This window comes from Copidosoma floridanum, unplaced genomic scaffold (genome assembly GCF_036245765.1).
Source record: "Copidosoma floridanum isolate Cflo_tuat_1 unplaced genomic scaffold, Cflo_Japanese_pri ptg000040l, whole genome shotgun sequence".
NCBI classification, from domain to species: domain Eukaryota; kingdom Metazoa; phylum Arthropoda; class Insecta; order Hymenoptera; family Encyrtidae; genus Copidosoma; species Copidosoma floridanum.
Genome location: NW_028321917.1, coordinates 5,453,706 through 5,470,532, shown reverse-complemented (window position 1 = coordinate 5,470,532; position 16,827 = coordinate 5,453,706).

Here is a 16,827-nt window from a genome sequence, read left to right as displayed (position 1 = left end):
GACGCGAGTGGACGCGTCTATGTAGCTGCGGCCAAAAACGTCTGCTCTCTTGATTACGGAAAATGCATTTGTGTTTAAATTGCCAGTCCTCATTAGTGTATTATTAATATGGTTTAAAAAATTCAGAATACTCTTTAAGGTATCTAGTTTCTTAGAGTATAAATCAAGTCGCATACATTTTTTCTTGGGAGATCAAAAATAAAGCGTAAACGGTATAGTCAATCTGATCTTCTTTCGATAAAAGTGTGTTGTAAATTTTCAAAATTAGAGATTTTAATGATATAGCATGAAAGTACAAAGTTTCAGATCATAATTTTGAGTAGAATGGCTTATAGAAGCGATTTTGTGAAACACCATCGTTCCACATAAAAAGTCGAGCTGACGTAAGACAGAGTACTCAGTACGTCCTTGTCTCCTGCATCAGTGTAGCTTATGAACCGAAAACAAATTTTTTTACTTTTGTGCAAATATTTCCATAACTGCAGATGCACATAAACTTTTTTGACAAGTTAAATTTTAGTTCATGTTAAACACGACGAAAAATGAGAACATCATAAAGTTTTTCTTCAAATCTGTAGACGCGATTTTGTTCAAATATGGTAACTATATCCATGTCGTGTTTCTTTACAACACTTTTATTGTTAAGTAAACTGTGCCCTTACTCTTCCTTAAGAATACACGCTTAAAGTAACAGGAGTACCTTAAGGTTGTTCCATGGATATCTTAATGTATTGAAATATCGTTGAAACTTTTTTTTGTCAAAATTAGAACGTATGTGGCAGATTCCTGACAAACTTCAGAAAGATTACGTTAACAGAAATTTTTTTTAAAGATTTGCATAGAAGTTTCAACTTATTGACCCACATAACGTTAAGTGTCTTGACTTTAAGAGTTATAAAGAATGTTGCACAATTCAATATACTGTCCATTTACGTATAATAATTAACCGTACAAAGTTTTATTCCATCATTGTCTCACAAGATTTTAAAATAACATCTTGAAAATGGTAAAATAATACAGATCAATAAATTTTTCGGCAAACCATTGCATACAGTACGGCAACATTGCAATATTGTTTTTGGCACGGAAATTAAAACTCTTTTAGTTGTGTTTACGTAAAATAACCATGCACGTTCAACATGACTCTATGATTAACTCACTTTTCTGCATAAATGGAGATGTGTATTATCTTAGCAAAGAACACGCTTTAATCTACGGTCTGCCACATGCAAGTGTCCGTCGGTGACGACGGAAATGAACATTTAAGCCACCACCTGTCCTTTAGTCAACGTATACCTACGTTCCTCTGCATGCATCTATATATTTGTGCATTATGATGCATGCAGGAAGTTTAATCAGAACTTTTAAGTCAAAGATGTATTTTGTTCGCTATAATTCATGCTGGGCCTTTAAACACATATAATGTAAATTTTAGAATGACTAAGCAAATCGATTTTCTCATTCCTGAATATTGAAAGACTTTCTCTTGTAATTTTTGACGTATCACGTAAGTCATCGTTGTTGTAGAAATAAAGAGTTTCAGCATAATAATAATCAGAACTTTTTATTTAACGTCACTTATAAAATTTGTTTGGCAAATATTCTGAAAATGTTAATCATTTCCTTTGCCAAGTAGATGAATTACTATTATTTACCTACATCATAAGACAAAACTTACTTTCAGGAGAAATAAAAATTGTAAAATTTTTTACATTGTTTAAGATTGCCTACACTGTATGTATTAAATTTTATGCAAGATGCAATCAACATTAATGTCTAATCTTTGGTTACCGTTTCGAAAAAGTAAATTGGATTTTCTTTAGTAAAATGTTCAACATTCTCTCAGTAATTTATCGCTACCTTTAAGTCTACACTTTCAATGAGCTTTTCATTAATAATATAATAGCTTTAGATTCACACATTTATCAATTCCTTTCGTAATTTCATTGTGAGTCTTATTTGTAACAATTTCAAACTCTATAAAGTCTTAAAACTGTATTTCGGTGGTAAATGGGCGAATAGCAACTCAAAAATCAAGCAGCATAATTGGGATGATGATAGCAATTTAAAGCAGAAAGTTTTCATTATCCACATCACATTTTTTTATAAATAAATGCAAGAGAGTGATAGAAAAAAGGATACATAGCTTTTATAAAACTGTCTTGTGTACATTGCCCCATTCAACTGGGATTCTCAGTTTTAACATTAATTTTTCTCTTTCAAGCTATAAAATGTAAAATTTATTAAATACATTATATAAATTTATTACATTTTCTTATATTTCAGCTACTTCTAAGAAATTAATTAATAAATCTTGACTTTTTTTCACAGTATTTGTCGAGGTACTTGTGGCATGATAAGGTACTTCCTATTTTTCGGGAGACAAATTTTTTCCTGTGTGTGTGAAAAAAGGAGCAAGATCTATGTATCAACTATGTAGATCACCGTTATTTCAAGCTCCTCAGTATGCCGAACATTATCCAATGTTCGGACCTATTGAATGTAGTCCATTATTGTCACCTTCACCACTAACAGCACCACAAGATGAGAAACTGATTTGGTAAATGGAAACTGCTTTGTTATTCCTAAATAATCTCCAAACAAATGTGGAGAAAGATTCAGTTAGAGTCCACGCATAGTACTCTTGGTAAGCTAGCATAAAGGATTTTGCGTTATAGGTTACAGAATCATGTGAACATTCATATCTAAAGAAAATTTTTTGTTTGGTAAAAAGTACAATTTTAAGCAAATCCTGATTACATATTTAATGCTGTTTGTGCGGTGCATCCACTACTGTCTCTTTGGTTTTAAAAACCATAATTTTGCAGAGAAGCAAGCAAACGTTTTGTCTTTCCGAGAGGACAATGTAATTGGATTTTTACTTTTATTAATTTTTGTCACGAACTTTTTTTACGACAGGCATAAAAATAAATGCTGACACGTTGGTCTTGAATTAACGAGTTGTGATCAAGAACACGTAAAAAACCTCAACGGTACGTTTTGTTCGCTAATGAAAAGGAATGATTTCGTACTTAAAAGAATTGAACGTTTTATAGTTCAAACGCTTGATTATTGTACATGTTATGTATCTATAAAAATATTATCTTGGCGAGAAACGTTAATAAAAATGCGATTGAATGAGATCAAAGTATCAAGTATGCCCGACACAATATTTGGTTTTGTAAATTATTTGATATGACTTACATTTAAATGAATGGTGTAAGAAAAAATCAATTTTAATAAGCCATGCAGGTAAAATAACTTATTAATAAAAGTTCATGTTGTTCATGTTTTAACGAACAGTAAAGAAATTTGAGAATATTAACCAAGATGAACTCTTCATGTAGGTACTGAATTGCGTCAGTAAATTAAAATTACCAAAAAAAAAAAAAAAAAATTCAGGGCACGTTCTATAGAAGTAAATTCTGTCATTCGTTACTTGGATCGTTTGATCGTTGAGTCAAATGAAAACTATTCTGATTCAGGAAGTAACTTGTAAAGTAGTAAACACTTTTCTCCTGAAGGTTAAGACCAATAATATTGATAATGACAATATAGGTATCTATCAGTATCATTTCGTTATGTATTCAATATGTAGTATGAAACAGGCTGCAGTGAACTTTTTTTTTCCCGAAAAACTTTTTACAAAATTATAAAAAAAATCCTAAGCACAACAACTTGACAATAAGGAACCTATACGTAAAAAATATGTACAGGAAAAAGATCAGCAGTTTTTAAATGCTATATGGAATCAAGGAAAAGTTTTTTTTTTAATTTCATCATTTGAGAAACTGGTATACTCATTATATGATGTAAGTATAACGCCATTGACCGAACACCAATTGAAATCACAAAATGTTTTAGAACAGGCATTATTCGATATCCATTACAGGAAATGTTGAAAGTTTCTATTTCTCAATCCAATTTTTTTCTATAATTTTGAAAATTTTTTATTATTAGAACGGATATTGACTTGTAATTTTGAAGTTTTTAATGAGATGCATAAAAATGATAGTTCCATAGTTTCTTAAATTTTAATACTTTCATTATTGATTTTTATGACTGCAAGAATTAATTTTACTCGTCCCCCGTGACGTACTTACTGACGGTCCCCTCTACACCACATAGCGCCACACCACACCTCACATTTTGAGCTTTATAAATTTTTTTTTTTTTTTTTAACCAGTTTCAAAAAAAAAGGAAAAAAAAAAATTTTCCAAACAAATTTCAACTTCCGACCTTGTGTTCACTTATCAAGGCCCTTACACACTTTGCTATGAGTGGTGCTGACATAAAAAATTCGATTACTACATATTATGGAGTCCTTCGTAATTTTTTATGTAAATTTTTATTTAATGAATATTTATTCCTTTGGTGTAATTGTAAATTTAATTAATAAATAATTTATTTAATAAAATAATTTTTTCTTTTAAATGTTTTTTCAAAAAATTTAGAAATTTGTAGATTTTAGCAGAGCAGCTTTCCAATGTATTAAGAAATTTTTGTATGTATACAATTAAATTGTTACTTTTACAATAAACAAATGATTGCTTATACAATTTTTAATATTTTTCAAAAATTAAAATAAAATTTTTCGTATTGTACAAATACAATAATTAATTTTTATTGTATTTTATTCTTTCACAATTTTTTCACTCAGAATTGAAATGATTTTTTGACTCAAAGCTGTTTTTCACATACTCAGTGGGAGAAAAGTTTAGAGAAGTGGGTGAAACACTAATGTGTGCAGTAAAGCTAGCAATTGTTTTTCTTCGGTGGATGTACTCACATAAATGCTTTTACGCACACCTTATCCCCTATTTTAAAATTTATTTAAAAACCAACTTGTGGGGGGTCTATTTGAAAATTCGATAGGTTTATCTTAAAGTAATCTTTTAACCCAAAAAATTGGAAGATTCCTATAAATCATATAAATGCCATTTAACGTGATTTTTTCATAAGGTCACATGATAAATATCGATTTTTTAAAATTTAAACATATGTAAAATAATGGTACAGTCAAACGAGCTGCAATGTTCGTGGGTATTTTTTATGCTATTTCAATATACGTTTGACGTTTGAATGAAAGCTGTAGAAAAAACCTATGTGCAACGAACGTCCTGAAGGGACATTCACTGGAATGTAATACTACTCTATTGAAGAAAGCAATACTATAGGATGGTTTTTCTTAATTTTCTGTATACAATATTATATTTTGGGTATTAAGTATGGACTACAAATAAGTGTGGGAGCATATGTGATAGATGTAAGGATAATGTTACAGATATAATCAGCATAGGCAGTAGAAAGTTGTTTTGAAATCATCGGAAGATTCGAAGAAATATGTAGTCTTGGACTGGCCATCTGATATAGTAATTATATGGTATTGTAAAGTGATATATCGTTTATAATCGTTAACTTCTTATATTTTAAAATATAAATTAACACTGTATACACTCATTCCCACCATAACTGCATGACCTTCGTACACAATATTGTTTCACAGAAAATTTTTTTACACTCGTGATACTGTTGGCCAAATAATTCCATAGAAGTATAATTTCATTTTTGGGTAACCAAGCACTCACTGTCCACTGATGTTTTTATGACATGTTTTTGTTCCTCATTCTAACGCCATTAAAAAAAATTCCAACGATTTTTTCGGATACTTTTTTTGACAATACATTATTTTTTCTAGGTAAAAAAAATTGTTGAATACATCATCATTAGATTAAAGAAGTTCTTGAAGTAATTATTTAAAAAGCCTTGGTCCCATAAAAAAGTGTTTGAAGTATAAAGTTCACTTTACAATTAAAGTTGTTCAATAAACATCTTTTAGGTAAAGACACCAAAAACATCCACTTAAATAATAATAAATCTGTTCTCCTGACAATTTTTTAGTGCTGTAGTTAAAAGCTTCAACAATCTAAAACTTTCATTAGCCTATTACTGATATCGTTGATATTATGATTATATTTAAATGTGATATTTTTAAATTCATTTGATCGAAAAATTATCTCTAATGTTGTTGAATAATGTATCATAAACATCATAACGCACATTTTATCGTTTGTACTGTTAATAAAGGACCAAGTAAAATTATAGAAATTATAGACTAAAAAGCATAGGGCCTAAACTTTAAATTTATGGAATAAACTTGATCAGAAAAAATAAAATTAACTTTTTTTGTTGCAAAAACTTAAAAATGTTTGCAAAATTTTTGTTTTATTTGAGTATTGTGGTATCAAAATTAAATATAAAAATATTTATGGGGAAAAAAAAATATGGTGTTTGATGGGATTCGACCCCATGTTAGTTATAATCAGGAAAAAAAGAAAAAAAAAAGGAATAAATCAATTGATTAAATTACAAAAAAATGTGTGTGCACTCGGTGCATCACAATGGGTTCGAAGAGGTGAGGTCGTTCGCAAAGAGGGGTATAATCTGAGACAAGATTCTCTATACCCCTAGACGGGTCACGTACCATCGGTATCTCCTGGCAACTCAATGTTCAATATGCCTAGCGCTTTCATACGCGCTTAACCACTCGACCACCGAGCTCTTGTTTTCCAATTTGTTAAATAGTCGATTTGAAGCTAGCATAGATAAAAAATGCCATTAGGCAAGAAACTCGTGGATGTGTTAATTGCTTAGCGTTGTAGTCGGTATATCTATATGTCCGACCAACGTGTCTGCAATCGGTCATATAGGTATACTGGTAACGTGTTAAAAGTATTTACAAATCGTTCTAGAGTTCCTTGCTGGAGGGCGCTGTTTTTACATCTCTCTCGAAGTTAGCTGACGGGTAATAATGTGTAAACACAGCTATGGGTATACCTCTAAAGTATAATCACAATCTTCCATCTTAAAGCATATTAGAAAAAAACGACATTTTGGAGCCAATCCAATGCTATAAATGGCACATTTTGGACACTAACTCATAGTTTCTACACTCGCTCATGCGGAAAAAACGAAGTATGTATCGTGATCAACGTCAGCTTCTACGGCTAAACAGTACGGAAAGCGTGACACGTGATTAATTGAGAAAATATTTTGTTTATTGAATCGACAAAAAAAAAAAAGCTCAAATCTCTAATTAAAAGATTATTTATAATTAGTAATTAAGTGATTTGTTAGTGTCAAGTCCATACATTAGCGATTAGTACGTCGTTCGGTCAGATCTATCCACTTATAAAGTATAACTGTCTGTAAATATTATTTGTCGTCCATTGACTTCTCATGATTACGTTTAAGATGTAAAAGTGTATTACATAACTGTTGAGAAGTGTCATTTTTGAGAAAAAGTGTGACATAAGTGGATTTTCCTTGATTCTCTCTCTTTGCCCCCCCCCCCATGCCATACTTTTGGTTTTCTTGACAATTCAGAAGGACATTACAGCACACCCCATCACTACAACACATATTTTGAATTTTTTAAATTTTATTTATTTTTTTTTTAACTAAGTTCCCACTTATCGTTGAACCCAGCATCTTCTGCACTATGGTCAAGGCCCTTATCTACTCTGCCATGGGCGTTACCTGGGGTCTTATTGCGTGCTTCGATATACGCAATATGGTTCGAGATTTACCGTCACACCTCCAACTTTATGGCGAAAACGTAACAGAAAGTTATCTTTTTGATGTTCAAAGGTATATTGTGACAGTAAATCTCGAAAGCTATCGCGCATATTTAAGAACTTAATTAGAACCCAGTAGTATTGTACTTGACTACTTTATTACGTTGTATAGTTCGTTGGAAAAAAAATCAGATAAAAATATGAACACTTTTAGCACGCTTAACTACTTGGCTATGATGAGATGGTACAAGCTTCTTATATCACGAATTGCTGACATCGTACCAATACTATAGTTTTTTTAAAGTCATGTTATTAAACTGACTTTATAATTTTTCTAAAAAATTTTTTATGTGAACTTATTCAGTGACAATTAATTGAAACAATAAAAGTACACCTAAAATTGACAGATTTAACACGATTTTAATGTTTATTGTAGATTATATGCTTAACAATACACTAATAAAATATTTTTTTATTAGAATTAATTGTAACTGAATAAATTTACATAACAATTTTTTTAGAAAATATAGCAACTATGGTAACTTTCGTTAAATCTTGAGGGAGTTGGGTTACGCCCCTGGGGGGCATTAAGGGAAGCACGTATATGTACCTATAAGGCACCGTGATAAAATCTGCTGTTCTAACCAAGCCCAAAAAGCCGTGGCTACATAGACGCGTCCGACCGCGTCTGACTACGTCCGCTCGCGTCCGTACGCGTTTGACGTCCGTCAGAATGGTGCCTATAGTTCTTCACTGCCAACGTGCAAACCTTAAAAAAACTACAAAAAAGTGTGAAAATACAAGATACGTTTGGGAGCTAGTTCATTTGAAGTTGGCAGCAAAAAACTAGGCACGGATTTTCACGGACGTCAAACGCGTGCGGACGCGAGTGGACGCGTCTATGTAGCTGCGGCCAAAAACGTCTGCTCTCTTGATTACGGAAAATGCATTTGTGTTTAAATTGCCAGTCCTCATTAGTGTATTATTAATATGGTTTAAAAAATTCAGAATACTCTTTAAGGTATCTAGTTTCTTAGAGTATAAATCAAGTCGCATACATTTTTTCTTGGGAGATCAAAAATAAAGCGTAAACGGTATAGTCAATCTGATCTTCTTTCGATAAAAGTGTGTTGTAAATTTTCAAAATTAGAGATTTTAATGATATAGCATGAAAGTACAAAGTTTCAGAACATAATTTTGAGTAGAATGGCTTATAGAAGCGATTTTGTGAAACACCATCGTTCCACATAAAAAGTCGAGCTGACGTAAGACAGAGTACTCAGTACGTCCTTGTCTCCTGCATCAGTGTAGCTTATGAACCGAAAACAAATTTTTTTACTTTTGTGCAAATATTTCCATAACTGCAGATGCACATAAACTTTTTTGACAAGTTAAATTTTAGTTCATGTTAAACACGACGAAAAATGAGAACATCATAAAGTTTTTCTTCAAATCTGTAGACGCGATTTTGTTCAAATATGGTAACTATATCCATGTCGTGTTTCTTTACAACACTTTTATTGTTAAGTAAACTGTGCCCTTACTCTTCCTTAAGAATACACGCTTAAAGTAACAGGAGTACCTTAAGGTTGTTCCATGGATATCTTAATGTATTGAAATATCGTTGAAACTTTTTTTTGTCAAAATTAGAACGTATGTGGCAGATTCCTGACAAACTTCAGAAAGATTACGTTAACAGAAATTTTTTTTAAAGATTTGCATAGAAGTTTCAACTTATTGACCCACATAACGTTAAGTGTCTTGACTTTAAGAGTTATAAAGAATGTTGCACAATTCAATATACTGTCCATTTACGTATAATAATTAACCGTACAAAGTTTTATTCCATCATTGTCTCACAAGATTTTAAAATAACATCTTGAAAATGGTAAAATAATACAGATCAATAAATTTTTCGGCAAACCATTGCATACAGTACGGCAACATTGCAATATTGTTTTTGGCACGGAAATTAAAACTCTTTTAGTTGTGTTTACGTAAAATAACCATGCACGTTCAACATGACTCTATGATTAACTCACTTTTCTGCATAAATGGAGATGTGTATTATCTTAGCAAAGAACACGCTTTAATCTACGGTCTGCCACATGCAAGTGTCCGTCGGTGACGACGGAAATGAACATTTAAGCCACCACCTGTCCTTTAGTCAACGTATACCTACGTTCCTCTGCATGCATCTATATATTTGTGCATTATGATGCATGCAGGAAGTTTAATCAGAACTTTTAAGTCAAAGATGTATTTTGTTCGCTATAATTCATGCTGGGCCTTTAAACACATATAATGTAAATTTTAGAATGACTAAGCAAATCGATTTTCTCATTCCTGAATATTGAAAGACTTTCTCTTGTAATTTTTGACGTATCACGTAAGTCATCGTTGTTGTAGAAATAAAGAGTTTCAGCATAATAATAATCAGAACTTTTTATTTAACGTCACTTATAAAATTTGTTTGGCAAATATTCTGAAAATGTTAATCATTTCCTTTGCCAAGTAGATGAATTACTATTATTTACCTACATCATAAGACAAAACTTACTTTCAGGAGAAATAAAAATTGTAAAATTTTTTACATTGTTTAAGATTGCCTACACTGTATGTATTAAATTTTATGCAAGATGCAATCAACATTAATGTCTAATCTTTGGTTACCGTTTCGAAAAAGTAAATTGGATTTTCTTTAGTAAAATGTTCAACATTCTCTCAGTAATTTATCGCTACCTTTAAGTCTACACTTTCAATGAGCTTTTCATTAATAATATAATAGCTTTAGATTCACACATTTATCAATTTCTTTCGTAATTTCATTGTGAGTCTTATTTGTAACAATTTCAAACTCTATAAAGTCTTAAAACTGTATTTCGGTGGTAAATGGGCGAATAGCAACTCAAAAATCAAGCAGCATAATTGGGATGATGATAGCAATTTAAAGCAGAAAGTTTTCATTATCCACATCACATTTTTTTATAAATAAATGCAAGAGAGTGATAGAAAAAAGGATACATAGCTTTTATAAAACTGTCTTGTGTACATTGCCCCATTCAACTGGGATTCTCAGTTTTAACATTAATTTTTCTCTTTCAAGCTATAAAATGTAAAATTTATTAAATACATTATATAAATTTATTACATTTTCTTATATTTCAGCTACTTCTAAGAAATTAATTAATAAATCTTGACTTTTTTTCACAGTATTTGTCGAGGTACTTGTGGCATGATAAGGTACTTCCTATTTTTCGGGAGACAAATTTTTTCCTGTGTGTGTGAAAAAAGGAGCAAGATCTATGTATCAACTATGTAGATCACCGTTATTTCAAGCTCCTCAGTATGCCGAACATTATCCAATGTTCGGACCTATTGAATGTAGTCCATTATTGTCACCTTCACCACTAACAGCACCACAAGATGAGAAACTGATTTGGTAAATGGAAACTGCTTTGTTATTCCTAAATAATCTCCAAACAAATGTGGAGAAAGATTCAGTTAGAGTCCACGCATAGTACTCTTGGTAAGCTAGCATAAAGGATTTTGCGTTATAGGTTACAGAATCATGTGAACATTCATATCTAAAGAAAATTTTTTGTTTGGTAAAAAGTACAATTTTAAGCAAATCCTGATTACATATTTAATGCTGTTTGTGCGGTGCATCCACTACTGTCTCTTTGGTTTTAAAAACCATAATTTTGCAGAGAAGCAAGCAAACGTTTTGTCTTTCCGAGAGGACAATGTAATTGGATTTTTACTTTTATTAATTTTTGTCACGAACTTTTTTTACGACAGGCATAAAAATAAATGCTGACACGTTGGTCTTGAATTAACGAGTTGTGATCAAGAACACGTAAAAAACCTCAACGGTACGTTTTGTTCGCTAATGAAAAGGAATGATTTCGTACTTAAAAGAATTGAACGTTTTATAGTTCAAACGCTTGATTATTGTACATGTTATGTATCTATAAAAATATTATCTTGGCGAGAAACGTTAATAAAAATGCGATTGAATGAGATCAAAGTATCAAGTATGCCCGACACAATATTTGGTTTTGTAAATTATTTGATATGACTTACATTTAAATGAATGGTGTAAGAAAAAATCAATTTTAATAAGCCATGCAGGTAAAATAACTTATTAATAAAAGTTCATGTTGTTCATGTTTTAACGAACAGTAAAGAAATTTGAGAATATTAACCAAGATGAACTCTTCATGTAGGTACTGAATTGCGTCAGTAAATTAAAATTACCAAAAAAAAAAAAAAAAAATTCAGGGCACGTTCTATAGAAGTAAATTCTGTCATTCGTTACTTGGATCGTTTGATCGTTGAGTCAAATGAAAACTATTCTGATTCAGGAAGTAACTTGTAAAGTAGTAAACACTTTTCTCCTGAAGGTTAAGACCAATAATATTGATAATGACAATATAGGTATCTATCAGTATCATTTCGTTATGTATTCAATATGTAGTATGAAACAGGCTGCAGTGAACTTTTTTTTTCCCGAAAAACTTTTTACAAAATTATAAAAAAAATCCTAAGCACAACAACTTGACAATAAGGAACCTATACGTAAAAAATATGTACAGGAAAAAGATCAGCAGTTTTTAAATGCTATATGGAATCAAGGAAAAGTTTTTTTTTTAATTTCATCATTTGAGAAACTGGTATACTCATTATATGATGTAAGTATAACGCCATTGACCGAACACCAATTGAAATCACAAAATGTTTTAGAACAGGCATTATTCGATATCCATTACAGGAAATGTTGAAAGTTTCTATTTCTCAATCCAATTTTTTTCTATAATTTTGAAAATTTTTTATTATTAGAACGGATATTGACTTGTAATTTTGAAGTTTTTAATGAGATGCATAAAAATGATAGTTCCATAGTTTCTTAAATTTTAATACTTTCATTATTGATTTTTATGACTGCAAGAATTAATTTTACTCGTCCCCCGTGACGTACTTACTGACGGTCCCCTCTACACCACATAGCGCCACACCACACCTCACATTTTGAGCTTTATAAATTTTTTTTTTTTTTTTTAACCAGTTTCAAAAAAAAAGGAAAAAAAAAAAATTTTCCAAACAAATTTCAACTTCCGACCTTGTGTTCACTTATCAAGGCCCTTACACACTTTGCTATGAGTGGTGCTGACATAAAAAATTCGATTACTACATATTATGGAGTCCTTCGTAATTTTTTATGTAAATTTTTATTTAATGAATATTTATTCCTTTGGTGTAATTGTAAATTTAATTAATAAATAATTTATTTAATAAAATAATTTTTTCTTTTAAATGTTTTTTCAAAAAATTTAGAAATTTGTAGATTTTAGCAGAGCAGCTTTCCAATGTATTAAGAAATTTTTGTATGTATACAATTAAATTGTTACTTTTACAATAAACAAATGATTGCTTATACAATTTTTAATATTTTTCAAAAATTAAAATAAAATTTTTCGTATTGTACAAATACAATAATTAATTTTTATTGTATTTTATTCTTTCACAATTTTTTCACTCAGAATTGAAATGATTTTTTGACTCAAAGCTGTTTTTCACATACTCAGTGGGAGAAAAGTTTAGAGAAGTGGGTGAAACACTAATGTGTGCAGTAAAGCTAGCAATTGTTTTTCTTCGGTGGATGTACTCACATAAATGCTTTTACGCACACCTTATCCCCTATTTTAAAATTTATTTAAAAACCAACTTGTGGGGGGTTTATTTGAAAATTCGATAGGTTTATCTTAAAGTAATCTTTTAACCCAAAAAATTGGAAGATTCCTATAAATCATATAAATGCCATTTAACGTGATTTTTTCATAAGGTCACATGATAAATATCGATTTTTTAAAATTTAAACATATGTAAAATAATGGTACAGTCAAACGAGCTGCAATGTTCGTGGGTATTTTTTATGCTATTTCAATATACGTTTGACGTTTGAATGAAAGCTGTAGAAAAAACCTATGTGCAACGAACGTCCTGAAGGGACATTCACTGGAATGTAATACTACTCTATTGAAGAAAGCAATACTATAGGATGGTTTTTCTTAATTTTCTGTATACAATATTATATTTTGGGTATTAAGTATGGACTACAAATAAGTGTGGGAGCATATGTGATAGATGTAAGGATAATGTTACAGATATAATCAGCATAGGCAGTAGAAAGTTGTTTTGAAATCATCGGAAGATTCGAAGAAATATGTAGTCTTGGACTGGCCATCTGATATAGTAATTATATGGTATTGTAAAGTGATATATCGTTTATAATCGTTAACTTCTTATATTTTAAAATATAAATTAACACTGTATACACTCATTCCCACCATAACTGCATGACCTTCGTACACAATATTGTTTCACAGAAAATTTTTTTACACTCGTGATACTGTTGGCCAAATAATTCCATAGAAGTATAATTTCATTTTTGGGTAACCAAGCACTCACTGTCCACTGATGTTTTTATGACATGTTTTTGTTCCTCATTCTAACGCCATTAAAAAAAATTCCAACGATTTTTTCGGATACTTTTTTTGACAATACATTATTTTTTCTAGGTAAAAAAAATTGTTGAATACATCATCATTAGATTAAAGAAGTTCTTGAAGTAATTATTTAAAAAGCCTTGGTCCCATAAAAAAGTGTTTGAAGTATAAAGTTCACTTTACAATTAAAGTTGTTCAATAAACATCTTTTAGGTAAAGACACCAAAAACATCCACTTAAATAATAATAAATCTGTTCTCCTGACAATTTTTTAGTGCTGTAGTTAAAAGCTTCAACAATCTAAAACTTTCATTAGCCTATTACTGATATCGTTGATATTATGATTATATTTAAATGTGATATTTTTAAATTCATTTGATCGAAAAATTATCTCTAATGTTGTTGAATAATGTATCATAAACATCATAACGCACATTTTATCGTTTGTACTGTTAATAAAGGACCAAGTAAAATTATAGAAATTATAGACTAAAAAGCATAGGGCCTAAACTTTAAATTTATGGAATAAACTTGATCAGAAAAAATAAAATTAACTTTTTTTGTTGCAAAAACTTAAAAATGTTTGCAAAATTTTTGTTTTATTTGAGTATTGTGGTATCAAAATTAAATATAAAAATATTTATGGGGAAAAAAAAATATGGTGTTTGATGGGATTCGACCCCATGTTAGTTATAATCAGGAAAAAAAGAAAAAAAAAAAGGAATAAATCAATTGATTAAATTACAAAAAAATGTGTGTGCACTCGGTGCATCACAATGGGTTCGAAGAGGTGAGGTCGTTCGCAAAGAGGGGTATAATCTGAGACAAGATTCTCTATACCCCTAGACGGGTCACGTACCATCGGTATCTCCTGGCAACTCAATGTTCAATATGCCTAGCGCCTTCATACGCGCTTAACCACTCGACCACCGAGCTCTTGTTTTCCAATTCGTTAAATAGTCGATTTGAAGCTAGCATAGATAAAAAATGCCATTAGGCAAGACACTCGTGAATGTGTTAATTGCTTAGCGTTGTAGTCGGTATATCTATATGTCCGACCAGCGTGTCTGCAATCGGTCATATAGGTATACTGGTAACGTGTTAAAAGTATTTACAAATCGTTCTAGAGTTCCTTGCTGGATTGCGCTGTTTTTACATCTCTCTCGAAGTTAGCTGACGCGTAATAATGTGTAAACACAGCTATGGGTATACCTCTAAAGTATAATCACAATCTTCCATCTTAAAGCATATTAGAAAAAAACGACATTTTGGAGCCAATCCAATGCTATAAATGGCACATTTTGGACACTAACTCATAGTTTCTACACTCGCTCATGCAGAAAAAACGAAGTATGTATCGTGATCAACGTCAGCTTCTACGGCTTAACAGTATGGAAAGCGTGACACGTGATTAATTGAGAAAATATTTTGTTTATTAAATTGACAAAAAAAATAAGCTTAAATCTCTAATTAAAAGATTATTTATGATTGGTAATTAAGTGATTTGTTAGTGTCAAGTTCATACATTAGTATGTCGTTCGGTCAGATCTATCCACTTATAAAGTATAACTATCTGTAAATATTATTTGTTGTCTATCGATTTCTTATGGTTACGTTTAAGATGTAAAAGTGTATTGCATAACTGTTGAGAAATTTTATTGTTGAGTAAAAGTGTGACAGAAGCGGATTTTTCTTTATTCTCTCTCTTTGCCCCCCCCCCATGCCCGTTTCCTTCACATCTCAGAAGGACATCACAGCACCCCTCATCACCACACCACATATTTTAAATTTTTCAAATGTTATTTTCTTTTTTTTCAACTAAGTTCTTACTCATCGTAGAACCCAGCATATTTGGTCGGACGCGTCTATGTAGCCACGGCTTTTTGGGCTAGGTTAGAAGAGCAGATTTTATCACGTTGCCTTATGGGTACATACACGTGCTTTTTTTAACGCTACTTAGGGGCGTAACCCAACTCTTTTAAGATTTAGCGAAAGATATAATGTATTTAATAAATTTACATTTTACAGCTTGAAAGAAAAATTAAATGAAATATGAAAAAAAATAAAACAAGAAATAAAGAAAAAAATGAAAAAAAATGTAATAAAATAAAATATGAAAAAAAAAACAAGAAATATAAAAAAATAAAACAAGAAATAAAGAAAAAATAAAAAAAATAAATTTAAAAAAAAAACAAACCAGAGGGTTAAATGGGTCATGGGACCCACGGTAAGAACGAAGTTATAAAAAAAAAAAATATTTTACTACTCACGATGGTTAAACTTCGTGAGAACGTCGTGCATAAATACAGTACTCACGAAGTTAAACCATCGTGAGTAGTAATATTATTTATTTTTTTTTTTTTTCGTTTTTCAAGTTTTTGTTTTAGTAAACAACATGAATGCAGTACTAACGTTTACAGAGCTTCGTTCTTTCTGTGGGTCTGGCGACCCCCTTGTTACCTAAGAAATTGTGTCCATACTCATCTTATGTTTGAAGAACTTTATTCTTACCGTGGGTCTCATGACCCATTTATCCCCCCTGGTTTTTTTTTTTTTTTATGTTTTTTATTTTTTTATTTTTTTTATTTCTTGTTTTATTTTCTTACATTTCTTGTTTTTTTTCATATTTTATTTTATTACATTTTTTTTTCATTTTTTTCTTTATTTCTTGTTTTATTTTTTTGCATATTTCATTTAATTACATTTTTTTTCATTTTTTTGTATTTCCTTTATTTAATTTC